Here is an 11,391-nt window from a genome sequence, read left to right as displayed (position 1 = left end):
GTGTATGTGCATATGCATAATATACTTGATTTGTATCATATATATATCAGATATGTAGAATACATATAAATTATTAACACTGGGTGAAGTAGAGAATCCAGAGAAAATGCCAAGAATCCATGTGATTTGAATGTTATTTAATTAATGATTTTCATGTATTGAACCAATATTTATCTCAAAAGTTTGCTTCAAAATTAAAATACATTTGTAGTTCATTTAATATCTAGCTACTTTCAAAATTTTTAGCAAAACTTAATGAAGAAAAAGTTGTAGAGGCCAGGCATGGTGGCTCATTCATGCCTGTAATCCCAGCACTTTCAGAGGCTGAGGTGGGCAGATCACTTGAGGTCGGGAGTTCGAAAGCAGCCTGACCAATATGGTGAAACCCCATCTCTATTGAAAATACAAAAATTAGCTGGGCGTGGTGGCAAGCGCCTGTAGTTCCAGCTACTCAGGAGGCTGAGGCGGGAGAATTGCTTGAATCCGGAAGGCGGAGGTTGCAGTGAGTGGCGATCACGCCACTGTACTCCAGCCTGAGTGATGGAGGGAGACCCTGTCTCAAAAAAAAAAAAACAAAAAAACAAAAAAAAAACCCAAGAAAAACCACAACAAAAAAACTTGTAGGAGAAAATGCTGCCAGATCTTTTTCTAGCAGGTTGATCTACCTATTGAAATGTTCATATAAGAGATGACTTGCCTAAAAACACATGTATGGGACTGCACATTCAAATCCATATTCAGATTAACTAGCTTTTAAAATTAAGTTTATTCTTTGAATGTTTTATCTCTAAGAATGGCCCAGTGAAAATACATCATATTATTTTGTTAATATGTTATGAGATATAGGTATAACTAATAGAAAAGTATTTAGTAAGTGGCATTTAATTTTTGAAATATTTAATTTTTGCATTGACAGTTTCAACTTAAGATGTTATTTGATATAAACCTTGGTCTCTATGCATTATTTTTATATGAGTCAAATGAAACGAAGATGTAGCTATGGGAGTGATTTTTTTCATGCTCAAGTAAAGGTTGTGTTGTTTAAATTCTAGTCAATGGTCTTAAAATCTTGAATCTCGGCCAGGCGTGGTGGCTCACCCCTCTAATTCCAGCACTTTGGGAGGCCGAGGCGGGCAGATCATGAGGTCAAGAGATCAAAACCATCCTGGCCAACATGGTGAAACCCTGTCTCTACTAAAAATATAAAAATTAGCCGGGTGTGGTGGTGCATGCCTGCAATCCCAGCTACTCCGGAGGCTGAGGCAGGAGAATCACTTGAACCTGGGAGGAGGAGGTTGCAGTGAGCCGACATCTCACCACTTCACTCCAGCCTGGTGATGGAGCTAGACTCCATCTCAAAACAAACAAACAAACAAACAAACTTGAATCTCTTTGAAGTTTTTGAACTTTTTGTATAGTTTTTGCTTAGGCTGTGGGACTCAGTGAGAAAATTTCAATGATTGCTAGTGGGCATTCTCAGGAAGCAAGCAGCTGCTCAGAACAAGGGGAAAAGAGATACAACTTGTAATGCTTATACATTATACAAGAAGCAATGTGAAAATATTTGATAGTTATATTGATCAATGAAGAAAATAAAGAAAAATTTCACATGATGCCCCTTCGATACCAAGATGTAGAAGGTGTAATTTTTTAAACAAAGAAACAAAAATAAGATTTAAAAAAGGTTTTCCATAAAAACATTTCCAAAAATTTTTATAAAAATTAAGAAAACATTTTCCTTATGGAAAATTGCTTGCAATGAAAGTCTCAAATCCAGTCATAATAGATAAAGGAATAGTATCAAAGGAAAACCTTGAGGTCAGCAAAGTAACTGAGGCAATGATTTGAATTGTAGGGCTTTTTAAGAGATAGGCAGATGTTATTTTAGATTATTTTGCTAGTATTTTGACAACTCAAGGAACAGGGAAAAAATCTAAAGACTGAAAAGACTAGGTTATGTTTTTTAAAAGAAAGGGATAAAATTGAATATTATCCAGCCATTGAAAGAGATAAAATTCTGATACATATTACAACACGAATGAACTTGAAAGCATTATGCTGTTAAATAATCCAGATACAAAAGGACAAATATTGTGTTATTCCACTTATATGAGGTACACAGAATAGAGAAATTCATAGAGACGGAAAGTAGAATAGAGGTTACTTGGGGCTGTGGACAGTGAGAATGGAAAGTTAGTGTTTAATGGGTACAGTTTCTACCTGGGATGATGAAAATGTTAAGGAAATAATGGTGATATTTACACAACCTTGTGAATATACTTAATGTCACTGAATTTTATACTTGAAATGGTTAAAATAATAAATTTTCCATTATATATTTATTATAATAAAAATTAAAATTAGAAAAAGTTCAGAAATAAAGGGGAAATTCGTAGTAATTCAAGTCAGTTTAGCATGCATTATTCCTAGATATTCAAGACAGGAGACCTTGAACTAACCAGGGTAGCCACATAAACTGGTTTTCTGGGATAGAAAGTTTCATGTGATGTTCAATTGCCAGATAAACTTATCAGTATGCCATGAAAAAATTATCAATTCATCTAGAGTTCCGTGTAAATAATGAGAATTGTTCCACAGGGTTTTGTCCGGGGAACACAACTATTTAACGTATTTATCAAAACGTGTTACTTCCCCGAGGGACCAGGTTGCAGCCTCCCGTTCATTAATGGGGACCTCGCAACTGAACACGCTTCCATTTTTTTCTTCCGGCGACCAGGAAGCTCAAACAAAATACGATGTTCAGCAACCAGACTCATCTTAGGATTGGCATATCTCTATTCTCCTTGTCCCTGCAATTAATCTTCTGTTTCTATTTATAGTTTATTATTTCACTGTGGGATGTAAAAATTGTATATTGCAGTGGCCCACACCTGTAATCACAGCACTTTGGGAGGCTGAGGCGGGCGGATCACAAGGTCAGGAGATCGTGGTCATCCTGGCTAACACAATGGTGAAACCCCGTTTCTACTAAAAATACAAAATATTAGCCGGGTGTGGTGGCGGGCGCCTGTAATCCCAGCTACTCGGGAGGCTGAGGCAGGAGAATGGCGTGAACCTGGGAGGCGGAGCTTGCAGTGAGCCGAGATCGCACCACTGCACTCCAGCCTGGGCGACAGAGCGAGACTCCATCTCAAAAAAAAAAAAAAAAAAAAAAAAAAAAAAAAAAAAAAAATGTATATTGCCTCCAATTCTCTGTGAAAAGAGGTGGGCTGTAAATACACAACAACGTAAAAATACTTGGATCAGTGACATGGTATGTAGTATTATGGGTATACTCATTAAGTTTGTAGAGCATGGCTAACATGCACGATTTGAATGAGTTGGTGGACCTCTCTTCAATTCAACTAAACACACACACATGTGCGCCCACACAGGTTCTTAGCACAATGCTTTGGTATTAGTTCCTTGGTCTCTTCTCTTGGGGAGTTTACAATTCGGTCAGAGTAGTAAGCTTTTTTACCTGTCATTTCAAATGTTAGATGAACTAAACCAGTTATTAAGAAGCAAAAAAAAAAAAAGATTGATTGCAAAAAAAGATAATAGTTAATAAGCACAACTGCTTCTGAATACAAAATGAAACACAAAACATGCCATTACTTTGAATAGGGACAATCTGCAGGAATATTTATCTATTAAAAAAATTAAAATTATAACTGAAAAATTATTCTATCCAGGGTGGGCTGCTGTTAATTTGACATTGGTAGTTGTTTTGAAATCACTGCCTACTCTGTTGGCTTGTTTCCCTTAATCATACTTTTTGAGAGCTTAATCTGATGATTATAAGTCATTACTTCTATGCTTGTGACTACAGGTTACATCTCCCATTTCCAATGTTCAAAACTCAATCCATTGGACCAGTTTAGAAGAAAGTGTTGGACTAGATGAGTGGACTGTGGAATTATTACTGAAGCCCTTTCTAGCAGCCAAATCCTAGAATTCATTGTATGGAAATATAAAGTTTAGAATTAGAGGAGACCTTAGGAGTAACTGGTTTTAATCCTCTGATTTGATAAAGAAGGTCTTCAATGCCAGGTGTCTGAAGTCTAACTAACGAGGGTCAAAGTCAGGGTTAAAAACCCAGCTCTTTTGTTTTCACAGCTATGATGTACTTGAGAATGGGCACCCCTGTATATCAGTCTTCACCCTCTAATTCCAAGAAGTGGGACTATGTGGCAGACTGTGCAGGCCCCAGTGCTAAGAACAGTTCTCTCTTCTGGAACACTGAAATGGAAGTTCCAACACTGAGAAAATAAAGGCTCACTCCTTTCATTTCTCATTTAACGTTTCCTTCCTGCAGAAGTCCAAGAGTACACAAAGTGATGAGGAACAAACGTCATGAATGAATTCCCAGCTCCCATGTAGAGGAATAATTAATCCATTTGCTTCTCATTTTGATTCTGCACCTCCCTTAAAATTTATTATTAGAGTCGAGCAGATGCCCTCTACAAAGAGTTTTCCTCATAATGAAGTCACAGCCTGGAGAGTCAGGGTCTTGCAGCCGAACTCTGCAGGTGAACGGGGGGACTGCAGAAGCCCTTGAAAACATATGTTCTTTTTACTAAAACCTTGAACTTCCAGAATTAACTTGAAATTACACTTGAGTATTTTCACCCTGTAGTGTTTGACTTTCTGAACGGTGTGCATATTTTTCTCTCAATCAAAAATTTACAAAATCACAGAAGTTGCATGAATGTGAGGAATAATGCAGAAGATAATTCTAATTGAGAAGACTGTCATTAAAAGTTTGAAACTAAAAAGTAGGCGATTTTTATGGTCTAGATGCCCAGTAAGGAGATAAATATATCAATTGTTTAGCTTACATGTTACAATTTTTGCAACGACTTCATTTGGCTGTGAATGTTAGAAAATGCAGGCAACTCGAGGGTTAATATCTGGCATTTTTTGTTTTTGGAATTGTCTCTGTCATAGTTCTGTAAGTCTCCAGGAAACACATTCAGTCCCACTCATATTTCATTGACTTGTGACAGTTTTAATATGTGCTACTAATGCTCATAAAAGTAAAGCAAAATAAGCCAAGGGGGTCAAAAACAAAGATCAATTTCAAGATCTTGAATATATTTCAGGACCCGGAATAATGCTTTGTACATAATATGTGGTCAACAAATATGACTCCTTTCTTTCTAACTTCAAATATCACTTTTTCCTGATATTTGAAGACAGACAAAATGAACATTTGAAGACATGAATATATTCATGTTCATTTTGTCTGTCTTCTGAACTACTAATTTTATTCTCCTTAACTTCCTTTTTTTCTTTAACTTGTCCCTGTGAATTACTTTCACTGAGTTTCTTTCTTCTTATTGGTGCTAGGTTTGGAAAATTGGTGAGAAGTAACATAATTGATTGAGTCATCATACTTGCCTCTAAATGATTTTTAAATCTCCATTCCCGAAGAGTATCCTAAATTGTGCTATTCTTGTAATCAGATAGGCAGGGAATAAATCTTCCAGGGAATGTGGAGTTAAAGTAGAGATGAGTTATCCCTAAATAGAGAGAGTGGTGGAGGTCGGGGGTAGACTTTCATGCTTGGGATTTTCCCCAGAATTCTAGCTTCAAGTCTAAGGCTATTTTATAATATATTAGCTCAATGAGTTATTCTCATTACATACTCAAATGAGCTTGGGTCAAATAACAGAATGATAAGCCAAAAGTAAAACCCAAAACATGACTCTTAACGTTTCAGGAACAGAAGAACTGATCTGACCTCTATTAGAGCCCTGGGGGCTGGCAGTGGAAGTTGGCCATAGGAGGAGCCCTGCACATATGCTTTGTAGATTTTATTGATTTTATCACAAGGAGAAGGGCTTGTCATTTGCCAGGTGAACTGGAACTCCTTTGTGAATTTGTATGAATTTTTAACTAAAGTAAGGGTCGCTATATTTTTTTCTCATCTGTTTTCAAAGGGTAGGAGTTAGAGCTTACCGAATAATTTTTTTTAGCACCTACTAAAGTGCCACGGACTATTGTAGTTGTTGACAATTTTCCCGCATTCGATGACCTTATCACTATCAACATAGTCACTACTTTTACTATGTTACTAAAAATTGGGTAATAAACTTGAATACAATAAGTTGTCACTATTTTTTAACAATGTATCAGTCAAAATAATAAACTAATTGATGAAATGATAATCACTTTAATTCCTCTATGTCTTTTTTTTAAACCTTTTTCTGTATCAATTTTTAATGGTTAACATTCATATGTTTATTTGTTAATTAACATTTGCATATTTATTATTTGCATGTGTTATTGATATTTACATATTTGTTCATATTTGCATATTTAAATATTTAAACAATTTTCCTATCAATTAATCTACCATATATTTCTAAGAAGTCAGGAGTATCATCTTCGTTTTGTAAATCAATAAGACCACAGTCATCTGCGTAGGTTATCACTGGATATCAAACTTGCTAACTTCCTTAGAAAGGAGAGAAGAAGTAGAGGAAGGTGCCTTTGGCTGGTATAGGTCAGGAATCAACATGAGGCAGAGTTTAACAACGTTTCAATTATGAAGTGAATGAATAATATTATGAAGCCTCATGAAAATTATAATAAATTATTTCAGAGAACAGGAAGGGCAATGCAAATGAAAATCCCATAATATTTATCCCATCCTCATTGACTATGCAAGAGTTGAATTTTGGAAAATTAACTTAGACACACTAAAAAGAAGTTCACTTATTTTATTTTTAAAATCCAATCTGAACATGTTAAAAAAACACTTTTTTTCTTAACTTTTATGTGCATGATGCTTGCAGGTGCTGATTTTTGACAGATCACTTTGGACTGAGCAATCAACTAAGTGCCACAAGTGTGTCTACTAATTTTATGAGAGGGAATTAGAGTTCAGGGTCTCTTCTAAGTATCACAGAAGTCACATCTGGGGCTTCTCCATAGTGATCTCTAACGTTCTATGAGTTAGAGGGATACAAGATATTTTGAAGAAAATAAAATTTACCTCATTAACTACTGTTATTGCTGTATATGAATTTTAAAAACCATGTCTTCTCAAATTTAAATGTTACTGTGGATATTACATGCTTTCCCATGAGAAGGGATACGAGCAGTGTCAGTAGCTGGGCACCTTGTTCTCTAAGTTGGTAGCAATTTTCCTTCACTGCTTCTGTCAGTTCTACCTAGTGTTTAGTAGGCTGTAGCTATTGCTGGGAGAAATGAGAAATTTCCAGTGCTCAAAATCAGTTAAGAAGGTCATTGAAAACGTTTTAAATGTGGTTGGAGGTAATTTCTTCCACTGAAAACTCCTCAGAGAATTTCTTTTTTCCATCTTCCTCCCTTCCACTCTCCCTCTCTCTACTTTCTCTCCCTCCCCCAACTTTCTTTCTTTTTGCTTGTAATGATTTCTCAAAAAACAGCAGTTCATTATACAAATTGTATGGAATATTATTCTTCTGAATTTATGTCACTTGACAGTGTTGATTTCTGTAGGTTGACCCATATATTTCTGCATGTGGACTCATCAAATAGTAACAGTCTTGCTCTTCTATGCCAGAGAGATATTTACTGGGATAACACACACAGTATCATGGAGCTACCCAATGTGGCAATCCCACTTTCATCGGAAACTAAGTGAGGAGTTGATTCGTAACTGTGAAAAGACAATAGACTAGAACTCTACCCTTCCACTAGATGAGAAATGCAGCTGCCAAGAACAGAGACAACACTGATTAGGTCATAGACCACTAGACAAAGAGCATTCACAATATAGATAGATAGAGAGGTAGATAGATAGATAGACAGAAAGATAGATAAGTAGGTAGGTAGGTAGGTAGGTAGGTAGATAGACACACAGATAGGTAGACAGGCAGACAGGTAGATGGATGGATGGATGCATGCATGCATGGATGGATGGATGGACAGATGATAGATAGATGATTTGATAGATGAATAGGTATATAGATGGTGGAAGGATTATATATAGATAGATGAATGAATAGACAGATGAGCCATCATCTTATTAAGAAATAAATAAGGAAGACAACATATTATAAAATATTAGGAAAAAAAGCTCCTTTGGGACTATTTAAGGTAAACTCTCAGCATTTACAAGTGTGGAAATAAAGAATCAACTACCAAAAACACTAAAGATCATAACCAAAACAGCATCCCAGAGTAGAATGATGTGCTACACTATGAAACTAAAGAGCCGCATAGGTTAATACACAGACATACATTTTGCTTAGACCATAGACCAGACTATCCTTGAGGTATCCTAAGAATTTTCCCCAATTCCGTTTCTCCCTCTTCTCTCTTCCCTTCCTTTTCCTGCCCCCCTTATTTTCTTTCCTTTCCCCCCCTATTTTTCTATCAAGCTAATTTGACAATATGTTACCTATATACATACCTACCTATCCATTCACCCAAATATGATACACAGCCTTGTATATAAGTTAAACACACAGCCAGATGTCCACCATTCTCGAACTAGGTTCAGTCATTTTCAGTGAACTCCTTCATGACCTTCATGGGAGCAGACAACTAGAATGGGTGGATCCTTCCTAAGGACTGAACAATATGTCTGGTGCCTACAATAGATCTACCCAGTGAGTGACAGCCCTTATGTCAGGTGTCTCATTTCAAATTAGTAACAACACAATGTGCATCAGGAACCTTAAACATGTTTAGCAGGAATGACAGAAACAGCTATACGCCTACACTAGGCTCCTTCATTTCCCCACTACCACCAAACCCTGTTGTTAAGTCTGGGCAATCCACATCCATCTAGAAGACTGCATTTTCCAGCGTCTATGCAATAGATGTGGCTATTTGACAACCTCTTGGCCACTGGTGTATAAGCAGAGCAGCATGTGGTAGTTCCTTAAGGCCTTCTTCAAGGAAGGGCTGGCACCCTTCTTTGTTCCTTCTTCTTGCTATAGGCCTGGAAGAGAGATGTGATGACTGGAGCTCCAGGTGCTGTCTTGGACTTGATTCAATACCATAGGGGTGGGTGGTTAAAAGGCTAAAAAGAAACCCCAGTGACATCATGGAGCTGCTATGCCTTGGGATTTGCCTTAAGTGAGAAAAATCAATCCCCGTATGTTTAAGTCACGATTTTTTGGCAATCTCTTGATATGGATAAACATAAATGCTGACTCATAGAGGAGGTAAAGCTAAATATAAAAAAACTAAAGAAAGTACTAATTAACAGAGTTTTTCTGCTTCTAATTTTTCAATTAGTATGAAACAAAATATAGCTATAAAAAAGCATCTACTGTAATTGGATTATTTTGTATCTTCCACCCTTATTTTTTATACCCAACCTAAGTTGCTTAGATTTAATAAAACAAATATTGCATTTAAATTTGTCATTCAATATTATTTTTATCACACATTACTATTATGTATCACCTTTATTCCTCAACTCAAATCCCGCTTCAGACATAAAGTCTTATAGGAAGAAAAAATTGTTTACCCCCTCTAAACTCCAATGGTACTTAAGCCACTCCTTTGACATGTAAATTTTTATACATTTCACTAGATCACAAACTCCTGGAAGGCAAGACCTGTATGTTACACAGCTCACAGGCAAATGATTGATATACAGTGGGTTTTAGGTAAGTGCTTACTGATATTTGCGGTTTTATATATATATCTTATATAAAATACACTTTCCAATAACTCTGAGAAAATATAAAATTGTTATTAATAATACAATTGTTTCTTTATTTTTCTTTTACCAGTTTCCTTCACAGTTCCAATTATTTCCTAAAGGAGAAATATAAAGACCTAAAATATATGACCTTGCGAATCAAGGAGAATAAAATCTATGAATATCTGAAATCCTAAAACTTTTAAATGCTATTAATAAAGACATCAAAATTCTGTTCAAAATACTTTGCATATCTAATGTTCTTAACAAAACATGCATTTCAAGCAGAAGTTTTAAGGGTTTTAAATCACAGATTTTCACAGCACTTCCTTCCGGCAGCTGATGAAAATTGGATAATATACAATCAGAACACTTTTTCTACACATTTTAAATTGATTGAAAAATAGAAACAGATTTAACATTCAAAAAAAACACATTTGCAACCGTTATGTAAAAATGGCTTGATCTGATTTAGTAGATACTAGGTATAGAAACTTAGAGCTGACAGCATTCTTTGGGATGTTTTAAAACAGAGGAAACGTATCACAGCACCCAAGCTGCCACTCTCTCAAAATAAGTGCCTCTGACTAACAGTTTGAATCTTCTATAAGGTCTATCATAAAAGAAAACCTTCCACTTAATGAAAGGTGTTCCCCATATTTCATGGTAGGTACAAGTCTGACATTAAATAGGTTATAAATAGTTTCAAAATAAAAACATAAAAGTAATAAATTGCCAAACATGAGATATATGGAAATACAACATATTTGCATAAGATTTGGAAGTTCAACATTTATTACTATCCTCAATATGATATATAACTCGGTCATTGAAAAATAACTGGATAGCCATTCAAGTTGTCAGTCTGCATGAACTAGGTGTATAGTCAAAGAAAATAAATAACGAACAAGGGTGTTTGTCTTATATCATGTTTACTAAGCTATCAAGGCATTGACTCCGTGACCAGAAATATAGTCCAGAGGACATTGTACTTTTAAAGAGGAGGAAGCGTATTTATGGCCAAAGATACCACATTTACTTTCAAATGCTGTTTTGCTTAAGTAATTCGTTCTTTTCCAAAGGTAAGGAAATGTGGGACAGTTTTCTCTGCATATTTTTTTTTTTCTGTGAGATGTTTGGGCATATTCAAGTTATTATGTGCTTTTCATAAGGCCAGGTAGTGATAGCTGAAATGTAAATCACTAAGTTTGTCAGGGGAACTGAGAACAGAAGCTCCAGAACTAAGAACAAGTCTTAACTTCTCCCCCTAATAATACTTTATGGCCTCTGTCCATTGGCACACTTATACCAACCCAGGGCTCTGAATGTAGAGTCCATGCAGGAAATTCCATCAAACATGGCAGGAAAGATCAATGTGTTGTCTTTTGACTTACTGAGAGGGAGAAATTTGTCGTAAATGTGACATATTTTTCCTACTGTAAGAAATTGTCTAATAAAATTATGTTTTGTGTTGTGCAGTTTATTTCTCAAAGACACATTTTGACCACATTTAAAACCTATTTCAGAGTGTTAGAGAATGGAGAGGTAGGTGGTGTGAAGACTTACAAACTGGTAAACAAAAAAAAAAAGATTCCTAAAGAAGAAATAACAACATTAAATTTGGAAAAGATAAACTGAATATGAAAAACTAATGAATAATGAAGGTAAATTTGGACTATAGGATTCTCTAACAAATTGCTATTATTAAGATTTATAAATAGGATAGCCAGGTCATTTAT

This window comes from Pongo pygmaeus, chromosome 3, assembly GCF_028885625.2.
Source record: "Pongo pygmaeus isolate AG05252 chromosome 3, NHGRI_mPonPyg2-v2.0_pri, whole genome shotgun sequence".
Classification (NCBI taxonomy): Eukaryota; Metazoa; Chordata; class Mammalia; order Primates; family Hominidae; genus Pongo; species Pongo pygmaeus.
Note: the sequence above shows the minus strand (reverse complement) of the source record.